Source organism: Glossina fuscipes, unplaced genomic scaffold (assembly GCF_014805625.2).
Source record: "Glossina fuscipes isolate IAEA_lab_2018 unplaced genomic scaffold, Yale_Gfus_2 150, whole genome shotgun sequence".
Taxonomy (NCBI): Eukaryota; Metazoa; Arthropoda; class Insecta; order Diptera; family Glossinidae; genus Glossina; species Glossina fuscipes.
Window position 1 is genome coordinate 295,224 of NW_023998493.1, and position 13,326 is coordinate 308,549.

Genomic DNA, 13,326 nt, shown 5'->3' on the forward strand with positions numbered 1-13,326 from the left:
AACAAATTAAAATATTTTCAACTTTAAATCAATAATAAGCACAAATGCATATGTTAACGGAATGTCTTGTAAGAATTCCATTCGGCATATATTTTTCGCATTTTTCATTTGCTAATGAAGCTTAGAGATGGGAAAGGCAAATACAAAAAAATAGTATGAAAAGAGGAAATGTTGATGTTGATCTTAACTTATCGATTAAGCGCTGTTCTCATTTATGCCATGAATTCTTCAAATTATTGAATATGAAGTCCGACGAATGGAGCCCATGTTATAGTAATATCTCTTAAAAGCAGAGAAATGCAAGAAGTGCTGATAATATTGAAGTTCTACTAGAGCGAAAGAGAGGACAGAGAGAGGGAATGATGTTGAGAGGGAAAAAGGGAGCATGAGAGTGTTAGTAATGAAAGCAATTTATTCATTAAGTCCGGGTATTTCCGCAACAAAGTCGTAACGTGAGTTTAAAATAAATTGTACATGATATAAAACATTATAGCTGACACAAGCACCGACTTATTGAAAACGCATTCCAATGATGGCCTTAGTTAATGAATGACCAGAGACATGTTAGTACTTCATATCATGAATTTTCCTACGGCATAGCGCATTAGTATTCTATTATACAACATGTAAGCGATAATATGAGCATATGTTAAGATGTTTATAAATGTGTTGACATTAATTTACTTGAGAATTCTCATAATACTCCAAATGATGATAAATGTTGTCTAGTGTCAATTAATGCTTAGCACAATACGTAGCTAAGATTACACAATAAGCAATCATCAGCTTCCCATTTGCAAGTTAATGCAGACATTTAGGTAATCAGTCAGTTTTTTTAATGTGATAAGATAAACCGTTGAAAAAAGGAAAATAGCATCAGCAACGGCAACAGCAACAAGAACAACGACAACGACAAGGCTACTCACATATAAGTGGATACACACAGCAATGATTGATTATCACAAGTAAAATATTAAAAATAATGAATATGCGAAAAAGAGGTGTGACCTACATTTGCTGTTGTGCATAAACGCTAGCATATCAGCAAAAAAAAAAAAATAAATAAATAAAATAAAATAAGAAAAAAAAAAAGCGCGCTTTACAAATGCACAGACATATATCATCAATGGTTTTTTCCTTTATTTATTTATTTATTTTTTTTTTTTCACTTTTGTTAAATTCCTTTTACGATTACCATGGCACTGATGTAGGTATTGTATGCGCATAGTTTTATGCGTATATCTACATGTACATGTAAACGAATAATAATTAATTAAAAATATATTCAAGTGAAAGTTGGAAAATGTTGAAAAAAAGAAACACAAATAATTACGAACAAAAATAATAAACTAAAAATTGTTTCTCATTTAATTGTATGCGATTAACTTAAAAAATAATTAAAGTTGAATTTATAAAATTCACATGATTTCAATAATTGACGCTTTTCAGGGATATCGCATAAAATATATTACAATAATAATGAGTTAATAATGAATTATCAGACACCATGTAAAGAATGGGATCCCTGCATTTCTACTTTCAAGTGTATTTTGTTAGCGCCGAAATCCAAATGCAAAGATTGCTATACTCATTCTAAGTTTGCTGAGTAATGCCCCTACCAAATCAATAAACGCATTACTAAGGATATGTTATAATGAAAGTAGAAAGCAAAGTAGAAAAAAAAAATTGTAGTCAGGTTTTGTAGCCCACCACTTCGAACCGATATGCAAAATATTTTTCTAATTATGATGGCATCAATAGATCGCAGTGACTCGGTGATTTTAGCTACTGTTAAAGGAGGCTGATGTTCACATTTTTGTTGGAACTTAAAAGGCATATATTTCCAGGTCATTATCTGCTATCAACTTTAAATTATCAATTTGCCACTCAACGCAGCCATAATGCTGCTTTTCACACCTTGTGTGGGACTATTAACTACAAAAGATTATCGCAGATAGCGTGATGAAAGCGCGATCTCTGTTACAGAAGAAGTTAAATATATGAAGAAACAGACGGGCAAGCAGACGAATGAACCAACGGACAGAGCAAATGAAAGCATGCACGTAGATGTAGCAGATGAACAGATGGACGTGCGTGAAAAGACGCGATTAGACTAATGAGCGGACTAACTTAGAAGTCGGTAAACGAATGGTCCTAAGTGAAAAGTTCGCAAACAAATAGACCTACACGCAGACGAACGGCCACACGTGCAAGCACACGTACGGACTGACAGACATACTAACGAAAAACTGGCAAACAAATGAACACAAACGTGGACCTACAGGCGACTAGTCGTATGGAAAGACGGCCAACCAGGCGGCTATACTGAAGGACGGACTAGCTGAAAAATCGACAGACAAGTAAACCTGCATACGCACCTATTGATCCGCAGATGGACAAAAGCGCGGGTTAACGGAAAAATTGGCAAATAGATGAACACACAGATGGAGTTACAAACCAAGCAGGCGGGTAGCCTGACAGATGTACTCCCCGAAAAATTTGCAAACAGATGAACATGGGCACGTGAATAGACGAATGGACAAACGGAAAGGAAAATAAACAGAGGTTTAAATTAAAAGAGCTCAGCTAACTCGGAATGCTAGTTTGATGAAGAATATTAACAATTTACGATCTCTTTACTATGTATACCTGAGTATAGAGTCGTATTAAACCTACTAAACCCTTGTTTTCGCTTACAAAAATTTTTTGCATTTACGAGAAATTTAACTTAAGCTCTCCTCCTACTTCTGTGACTCCCCTAATTCTCTAAAGATAATATTCTCACCGAATGAATGCCTAATATAAAGTTAATACACTCGATAATAATGAGTATTCTGTGTTAATCGGGCCTAAATATATATTTGTATATATACATGATTACAAATTGCAATGATTAGAATTGAAAAATGATAATTGTAATGATAATTATAATGACTAATGGGTACTTAGTGGAATTTTAATATAAAATAAAACAAAAAAAAAAAAAAGATTTTGTTATTTAATCATAGAGTTTATTATTAAATATTTAATTTTAAGCAGCAAAAAAAAAAAAAATTGGTTGATTATATTGTAAGCCCAGTTAACAGGGAAATAACTTTTTAGCAGAACTTGGAGCGAATTTCAGGAACTTGTAGCCCACGCTATCACATTCTTCTTCACATTCAAATGAATCATTTGGCCGATCGGAATCGTGTTTCCACGGAATTTTTACGTAGCAGCTATAAATGATTTTGAAATAGGGATATTCCCATAAGTCCCTAACTAGAAAGATTATTTTATAGCATACGTTCTTAGATATATATATGGATTGTGTTTTTAACGGAAAGATAAGATACAGAAAGAAGCTTTAGCGGCTCCGTTGAATTCAACCAGTCTAAATTTTAAATTGATTTGTCTATATTCGTGTGTCCCTTTAGATAGACAGATCAAGTCACCAAGTAGCCATAATCTGCCAGCCTCTACGAAGAGTGTAAAGTCTAAACCAAATATCTTCAGAACTGTCTTTAAGATAATATCTCGGTCGCTTGTCAATTTTATAAAAAAAAAAAACAAGTAATTTTTGTACATTTGTATCAAGTTGTTACGTTTGTCACAGAGCTTGTTAAACGTACCATTTGCAGATCAATTCAAAACTTATACACCAAATTGCCGGCAACATGGGCGCCTGGAAATGTTGGTGACAGTCCAAACCGATCTATTACGCGGGTAATGGAAGTAGAGGGAGCTTATAATTAAGTATAGGTGAATACCAATTTTACATGGCTAAGTTTCATTAGGAGGCACATTTTATTGCAATCCAATCGTTAGACCAAGGGATGTAGGCGATCGCTTGAAATGAAAGGAATTTTAAACACCTGAGAACAAAATCATGATAAGTAAAATAATCCTTAGAGCAAAGTCATGCTTACAACAAAATGGAGGTTGGAGTAAATAATGTTTCGAACAAAACCCATTTTAAGTAATATCAAATTTGCAGAAAAAAGTATATTCAGAATTAAATCACGTTTAGAACAGAATCGAGGAAAGAACAGCAACTTTCGCGGTGCAAAGTCACTCGTCGAGGTGTTGTTTCGAGGACCCATATGGAATTTAATACACTTTGATTTTCGGATATTATAACAGTTTAGATTTTGATTAAATGCTTAACAAGCATCATAGGGTTCTATCTTTCAAATAATACTTTTCCAGTTTGAGATAATTCACACAGCCTCCATACGCGCTTATTCCTCCAAAGCAATTCCTTAATTTATAGTTAGTTATGGTCGAGAGATCGAAACTCCTTTACGGATTGATTATACACGATTTTCCCGTCTCGACTCGCCTTTTATCTCGGTAGTTGCTATGGACTATGGCAGATTAATCTCGAGATACGCCTGACGATACGTCTTATCACCAGTACGGGTAAGTAAAGGAAACAGGAAAATAAGAAAGTCAAAGTTGTAACGCGGCTTGTTTCATGTCCTATTTCCGATCATTCTTCGATTGGCCTTGTCAATCAGAAAGAACCTTTTATTCGAAATAAACTTCCTTATATCGAATGGCTTATCACCTTCTCTTACATTAAATTCGTAGCCGACCCTATCACATATAAAACACAAAGATACTTATAAACTAAGTGTCTTTGGTCCTCACACATGTGTAAAGCAACAACGAGGTAAGAGTAATGTCAGATTCACAATGATATTCTTTTTAGAAAACAGTTCATGGATGGAACACAATCACGTTTAAATCATGTGTAGAATAAATGATCTTTTGAAAGAAATCCTGTTCAGAGCAGGAGGTTAGAACGAAATTATATGTAGGATAAAACCATATTTAGAACAAAATCATGCTCAGAATCAGATGAGTAGAATGTACGTATTGCTTTAGACAGTACGTATTCTACATGGTGGCCATTATTCAAACTTATTTATAGGTGAATTTCTATTCCCTGAGTCTTGTCCAAAGACAATATGAAAAATTGACTGTTAAAAATTCCCATAATTACTGATACGATGTGAAAATCATAATGAAAAATAAAGAGTTTTTTTTTTCTTGTAATTCATAACAAAGTAACAGAAAACGAGGAAATAACAATAAATGGTAAATCATAAAAAAAAATAAATAAAAAAACTACAAGCCGTAATAACACTCATAAATATTAACAATGAAGCAGGCAAAGACCATGTGTATGGGCGTTTGTGTGGATGTGTGTGGGACAACGAAGCACAGAGTAACAGACAACAAGTTGCTAGTGTGTCCTTGAGGGAAATTATTATTATTATTATTATTATTGCTGTGAGAGTTTTATAGAGGAAAAGAGGGATATAAACATTTATATGTACGAATACACACACTCCTGTATACTTCTATGTGCTTAGTCTGAGAAGCTGATAAATAAACAAACAAATACAAACGTATACACTTACATATTTATTTGCTGAGCTTGATAATGTATAACACTCCGGGTTGGTAAGTGCTAAGGTTAGTTGTTGGTTGGTTGGTTGGTTGGTTGGTTAGTTGTGTTATATAGGATTCTTTTTAAAAAAAATACAATGCTTTTGTAAATATTGTTTAATGCTTTTGTTAACGATTTTCTATCTGCCTCCGTACTAAGCATTCATGGTGATATCTTGATTTTATTGAAAAATGCCTGCAAACACTTTGCTAGTTTTACTTTTAGTTAACTTATTGATCCGAAGCGTGCATAGGCAAAAGAGCTCTACATTATCATCTACGTTCACCGCCTTTAATAATTACTTTGCTTTTAATTTATTCATATTTCAATTATCTTTTACAATATTTTATGATAATATACATTCAAGTTGTACAAGTAACTCATACGTCATGTGTTCTGATTGTTCTTATACGTCGACTAGATTTTCATTTTGATTTATATTAATCTGCATAAAAAACATGTTTGTTTCCTTTTTTGAATTTGGTTTTAAATTTACTTTCAATGTCTAATTTTTAACTATCCTAAAATAGTGCATTTAATTCAATTATAATTATATTTGAAAGAAATTGAAATAATTTTACACTAAACGTTAATTAAAACATCTTGAACCGCGTACGGAGATATCGTTTGTTTTCACTTTTCTTTATTTATAGAAAACTTTTTTTTTTTTTCTTTCCGTTTAATTATTTTTAAACTTGTTTATATTATTTCTTCTTTTTCTTCTTCTTCTTCTTCTTCTTGTTTATGTCGATTGTCTTAAGTTGAACTATGTAAATAAATGTCAATTTATTGAAAATGTATTTTTCTATTGTTTAATACTGTGACTATGGATTAAGAAACAAAAACAACAAAGCAACAAAAGTCTTAGCGCATTGACTCTTTCATTTCATTAGTAATCTTTGCTTTGTGCGTTTAGATGTGTGTCTATGGGAATGTGTAGATTTTCTTGGTATTTATCTTTTATTTTTGAAATTATTTTCTTCTATTTTTTTTTAAATATTATTAATTAAATTGATTTTAAGGTCTCGTGTGTGTTCTGCACACTTTAGAATCCCGAGAGCAACTGAATGTTCAGATAAACTGACAACAACTTTTATATCATATTGTTGCTGCTGCTTGTTTTTGTACTCTATCGTCTGTAATGCTATGTTCTCTGCTTTGCATGCTGCTGCGAAACTTATGGATTTTAGCAGTACTTTTCGCATAATGATTAAACATCATAATCGTCATTTAACTTTTAATAACACTGTTGAGGATTATAACGTGTAACTTACCGGTATTTAACAAAAAAAAGTTATAGATAAAAAATCCATAACAACACAATATGTTCTGTCTGAGAAGTATAGTGAGAACTTTATACTTGCTGTAAGTGCAAGTTATGTAGATCATAGCATCGTACAGATTTCATGTTTCTTCTAGATTACAAGATAAATGTTCTCTGTCGATGAAAGATGCATTGCTATGAGAGATTAAGTTGAAAATTTACAATTACATTCGGTGAGAAAACAAAGAGTCTTATATACGTTACCTTTTTTAAATTAAGTGCAGTTTGTTATGTTGGTTGACATTATCGATCCTTGTGTATGTGTCACAGAGAATCCTGGGTCGCCAGAGATTCAAAAAATCAAATGCACTGAAAAGTTGAGAACTCTTAGCTGAGCTGTGTTTGACCCTTTATAGGCCCCTGTTTTCAAGCATCCCTCTCTATATTCGTTGTTTTAACCATTTGTGCCTTGGTCTCTCTAAAACTCTTTGAAACCTTAGTGTCTTGAACGAATAAACTGAACAATTTTGAGAAAGCAATTTACAGCAAAGGTAATTTGCAAACAAAAACAAATATTGATTTACAACTTTTACAACTATAAAGCGATAAGTTATGTGTTATGAAAGTTTTTAATTTGTTTGTTGACACACCTTCTATTTACGGAAAGTGGAAAACTCCTGTGATTTCAACAAGAGCGACGATATTTGACAAGGAAAACTAAAAGGTTTTCAGATACATTCGCTGCATATTCATTGACTGGATACTGAAAATACATGAGCAAGATAATCTATTTTAAAGCTAAATGATTTTGAGGTTCATTTTCCTCTGTCTAAATATGCTAGTAAGCGAACCCGTCGCATTTGGCCTTGCGACAATTGAAGACAGAAATAGTCGCACAACCTCTTCAAACGTAAAGGAATGTATATTAACTTGAGCCAGGTTTTGCGGGCGTATGTTGCTCATGCTTTTTCGGAAATACTATTGATTTGATACTTACAAGCAATGGATTTAGTTAGCAAAGAATATTGGACTAAAATTGGTGGTGCCCTACGGTTCGTGAAACAATGACTCTTTTGAAAGAAAACTTTTAAATGATACCTCATTTTGAAAGGTGCTATATATTCTCTCAAAAACTATTAGCAATAAACGATAGAGCTTTTCGTAATTAATCATTAGAATTAATGTCACTTTTCTGACAACACTTGAACAATTCAGCTTTGCTAAACAAAATAGTTCTTATTGGCTCTGTTACAGACCGCTTTGCATTTGAATGTTCCAAACATTCTATGCTATCTACTTTCCAATTAAGTAATAGCTTAACAATATACTACGGTAGTGATTTAAACATATTTGATGACATTAACGGCGAGTGATCAAAGGAATACAATTCCTCAATCTCCTTTTGATCAATAATTTTTGGGAATATTTCCGTCAATTTTGCAAAGAGCTCGAGCACAGCAAACTAACATAAGTATTCTTTGTAAAGACACTACGTACTTTGTTACTGCTACTCAAATTGGTATTCCAAAGCAGATGCCATAGTGAAACTCTCCAATTTCACATTCAATTTTGCGCTAAACGAAACCAGAAAATTAGATATGAAGAGAAAAGCGTTTCCGTTAAAAAGTGGAGCATATTGAGATAAATTATTACTACATTATGAATTAATATTTGCTCCTTGCCGATAAAATTTTCATTTTATACACCTTTCTTGTGTATTTTTTTTCAATATTTAAAAATTATCTGTTAATATCCTTGACCTATACTCTGTTATAACAAAAGTGACATATCGTGACCTATTCAAGAGCACACCACAAATATATCACGTTTTTTGAAGTCCCAAATTTATGATTAATCCGTCAGCTCACCTGAAGACTTTTTCATGATTATGTGATACCATCAGTATTGCACGCCATAACATTGTTTGGAAGTCTAACGAAGTCTTGAAAGCAAACTAATAACCGCGTGAAATGTCGATACCAGGGAATAATAAGAAAGCAAGGAGGAGTGAGTGAGGGAGCGACTGACAATGTAGTTTTTTATGAATTTTTTTGAATGAGGATGTTCACCTGACCTTGACTATTTTATATCTAATTTTTAATGTCGAATCTCTATTTTCCCTTTGCGATTACTAATTATTTGGATAAAATCCCAGATAAATTGGTTAATTTTACAGAATTAAATCTGGAAATCAGGAGAGATACAATTTTTTTTTATAAACAGCGGTATCACAAATCCTTTTAGGTATACGTCGTTTGCTGAGAAACTATTTTAGCTTTTCAAGATATACTAACTTTCTGCGATGATCAACAAAGGACATAACCATCACGAATTCTGCGTTAGGCTAGTGGATTTAACTATTTCTTTTTTGCTATTTGAAAAAAAAACATGAATTGAAAGATGAATAAAATTTTGTAAAATAATTCAACACCTTGTGCAGAACTAATGATAATTGTTATCGCCCATGAATAAGTTCGATATAAAAATCAATTCGTTTACAAAAGATTCCAATTGATTACATTATCAAGCAGTCATCAGCTCGCTAATGATCATTACTCATATATGTTGGGAAAATTCTTACAAAAATATTTATTGATACACTAACAGTGAATGTAGTTATAACAGAAACCGCCCAATTGTTCCGCTAACGCATTTCGTAGTGAAAATGTGCGAACATATGCTAAAATTCTGCGTTATACGGAATTTTACAACGTTGTAAGAATAAAAACATTAGTTCTCTCATTTAACGGTAAAATGTGGCTTACATTTCCCTTAAGATACAGTTAAATATAATGGGAAAGATGCTCTCTCTTTCGAAAAGTTCTCTTCTCCGAACATGAAAGTAATGATACTCAGGCAAATAAAAACAAAAACAAAAATATTCTGCATTCAGCTTAGTTTAGTTTAGATGCTGTTTGCTCACATACACACAGTAGGTAAGTATTACTTCACCAAAATACACATATGTATAGAGCAAATACAAATTGAATAGCATAAGAGAGAAAGAGAACTATAATGGAGAAATTGCCATATATTACGGCCGTAATATATTTGATAATTGCACGCAATTTTTATACAAATGCTTGAACAATTATTAAAAATTGTAAACAAAGTGGACGCTTATTCTCACATGTCTGGAATTATTGAGAATCATTTTCAGTTGGCGCGAAATTTTTATACGCTTATTCTCAGATGCTCGCAATTTTTATACAAATACTTGAACAATTATTAAAAATTGTAAACAAAGTGGACGCTTATTCTCATATGTCATCATTTTCAGTTGGCGCGAAATTTTTATACGCTTATTCTCAGATGCTCGCAATTTTTATACAAATGCTTCATTTTCTTATTTTTATTAAAGAACACAAAAATTATATCTTTTTTCTATATAAAAGCAAATTTACACGCACATAAATCAGACAGGCAGACGTAGGTCAATTCAGATAACCATTCTGATTCGATCGGCATAATAAAAGTTGGATCCACTTTAAGCCCTTCTTCGCGTTACATACGTGTATGCGTTCTTGTTCAAAGTAATATTCTATATAAGTCACTTGTACGAGAGCAATCAAGTATCATCAACCGAAAAAGCGTTCATATCATACGACACATCAATAACGAAAAGAGGAAACTGGCCTCAGCTCCTAATAATTCACAAATTCATTGAAAACGCTGATGAGCGTATCTTCTTATATTAGGTTATGGGTAATGTAATAAGCGCTTGCATTAAATCTGATCACATTTTCACTAGGAAAAAAAGTAGTTCTTTAAAAAGTTTGTAAGTATTTCCGTTTTTGCCAAAGGCGATACACAATTGAGCAGACTAATAGATGGACAGATGTATAAACATCTGTGCGAATTTGGAACTGGCTAAGAATTTATATGCGTTATGAGGCTTTTACGCATTATAAAGGTATAGAAAAAAAAAAAAATTATTGATACATGAAAATATTCAATAGTCGAGGCTGATTTTTTCCATTTTTGTAGAGGTATCGCAACATCGCCCATAGAACGTACGTCCCAAATTTTGTAAATTTAGTTGCTATAGCTTATGAGTTTATGAGTAACGAGTAAAAAGGCAATTTTTTGTTATTTTTGGAAGAGAGAGGTTTTCTCAGTTTAGGTGGCACCGTAGGCTTGTCCTACGAGCGATTTACCCCATTTTCCATACCAACCTATGTGCAAGAACTTCCAATGTTTCTGCTAAATTTAAAGTCGATAGCTTCATTTTTGCGGCCAAGAGAATGTTTTAACAGCTGGACAGACGTAGAGACGGATAAGCAGTCAGCCCATCCGGCTATGTAATATTGGGGCGAGTTATTATGGTGTTCTCTAACTACAGACGTTTTGACAAAATGAACATACCCCTCATCCCGCAATGATGGGTATAAAAACAAGCTCCCTTTTGGAAAAGAAAATTAGTTTTAATAAAATAATATATTGAATTTATATTGCGTTTTGTAGCTGATTTAAGCATGTTCAAAGGATTAGTTGGCCCGACAATTATACTACTAATAAAGTACAAGCTTAAGCGATCACAAAGAGTGTGCTTTAAGCTAAGAGTTCGTTCACAATTGCCGATTGGGAAAAAAGACTTCGTTACGATGCATTGGTGTATTGCATTTTCAACAATCGAATTTTTTTTATCCCATTATCCATATTGAAACAAGTGAAAATTTTATAGCGTAACTAAGACGGCTATTAAATACCCAACACCACATTGCCTAACACAATTCTTATTTTTGCCAAAGAACACAAAAATTATACTTTGCTTTTGTATATCTTTGCAAAGAAAGTCTTACCTTCTGAAAGAATACTTTACCTGAGAGGTTCAAAAGTTGAGGAGTGGATTTAAATTTCAATTATTTCAGCTAACTCTTATATAAGTCGACTATTATGTGTCATTTTTCGTCACAATATATGAAAATTTGGGCTTTTCTGCTCTTTAATGATCAATTTTCGTAATTGTTATTTGCGGTGTGAGTCGAAAAATAAGCCAGGATGATCCGAACTTGGTACAGTAAATTTTTTTCATCTTATATAACACAAATTGAGACCTTTTTGTCATAATTTTCTTATCTGAGAGAGGGTTCAAAAATTGCCCGAGCCGGTCCAAAGTTTTCATATCAATTTATAATGCCGAAGTGCTATTACTTAGCCACTTTTGTTGAGAAATTTTTAAAGTTCAAATTTTTTTCCATATAACGACTTCTCAAAGTAGAGTGTTATATGAGGATGGAAAGTGGACCGATCCAAACCATTTTCAATAGCAGTTGTCTTTAGATGAAAGCAGGTCAGTTTACCAAATTTCATCAAAATATGTCAAAAATTGCGGCCTGTAGCTTGAACACATACTTATACGAACAGACATCAGACGGACAGAAGGACAGACAAGCTTAGATCGATTCAGAATTATTTTCTGAATATTCATATATATACGTAGTAACGAACTTCTACTTTCTGGGTATTATATACGGCAGCAATATATACGCTGTACCACATGTGGTATATAATTAGTCAAATAAATTCCAATAAAGAGGAGAAATCTTAAAACTGCAGAATATGTTATTTCAAATTCATATGAAGTAAAAGATAATTAAAATAGCTCTTAAGGGAATGATTTTTCATTTCGTCGCTATTTATTGTAGGCGAACGAATCCTGTTTGATAATATTTACCATTGTATTCATTTATAATAAACCGGCACATGTACGCACACACACACCATCACATATAATAAACAATTCTGAGAGTACATAGTGTTAAAGAATTCTGCAAGCACACATGCTTCATAAAGTACATTCGTCGCAAAGATTCTGATTAGTTGGCGGCCTGCTCAAGGCACGTCGGAATATCCGTTTCCAAAATTTGCAAGAAACTTTAACCATCATGCACTCTTCAAAAGTCATTTGACGCTTAATTTCAAGTTTCACGGGTAAAGAAAAAAACCAGCAGTGCCTCACTGCATGCCCTTTATATATATTCGGCTGTAACATATTCCGTCTCGGGAGATGAAAGAAACCTTCTTTCAAGTTCCCGTTTGTTAATACCGGCTCCAATTATCACACACGGTTTTAAGAAAGGCCTCGTACAGCTCAATATCATATATATATAGCTCGTATCAACTCAAAGTTTCTATCATTAAGAATTCTGAGTTAAGGCAATTAACCTCCCTAAGCCTCAGTGTTGCGATCTCCTGCGTTCAGAGTTAAGAGGCTTATCTGTCAAGCTCGCAACTCAAGGATGAAGTCTAAACAATCACCTACCATAGCTGTCTCACCAGCCATTCATAGATAACTACCATTCCTCATCTCCTATTCGTTAATTTTAACAGTCGAAGATGGCTAAGGTGGAACTGCCGATTATCTTAACCCAACTGTTCTGTCAGTTATCCAGGGTTAGCGTCTAAGGTAAGATTATTAAGCGCATATCCGCACAGTTCAAATCACTTGTACTTTCCGCTTTACTGAGTAAGCTGTTCTATCCACCGTTGTAGTAAATGTGTGTGACTATCATCTAAGTAGGCAACCTCGTATATACATCAATGCTTATAGAAGGAAGCAAAGACGGACTATTCTAGGCACTTATGAGTTTTGAAACTACATCTTCTATGCTTACTTTTGCAA

General features: G+C 33.1%; 1 protein-coding gene across 5 annotated transcripts in view; it reads right to left on the bottom strand.

The window, feature by feature from the left end:
* LOC119641430 (organic cation transporter protein) overlaps positions 1 to 13,326 on the bottom strand; it is a 70,768-nt gene that overhangs the window by 40,336 nt on the left and 17,106 nt on the right. The window contains exons 1-2 of one of the 5 annotated variants that reach the window (XM_038040119.1): positions 6,966 to 7,218; positions 5,409 to 6,896 (exon numbers count right to left, since the gene is read on the bottom strand). The exons of 3 other annotated variants lie outside the window; for them this stretch is intronic. The gene's annotated coding sequence lies outside the window, so the exon portion shown is untranslated. Of the gene's footprint in view, positions 1 to 5,408; positions 7,219 to 13,326 lie in introns of those variants that run through there. One more of the 5 variants, XM_038040118.1, reaches the window with a different exon arrangement.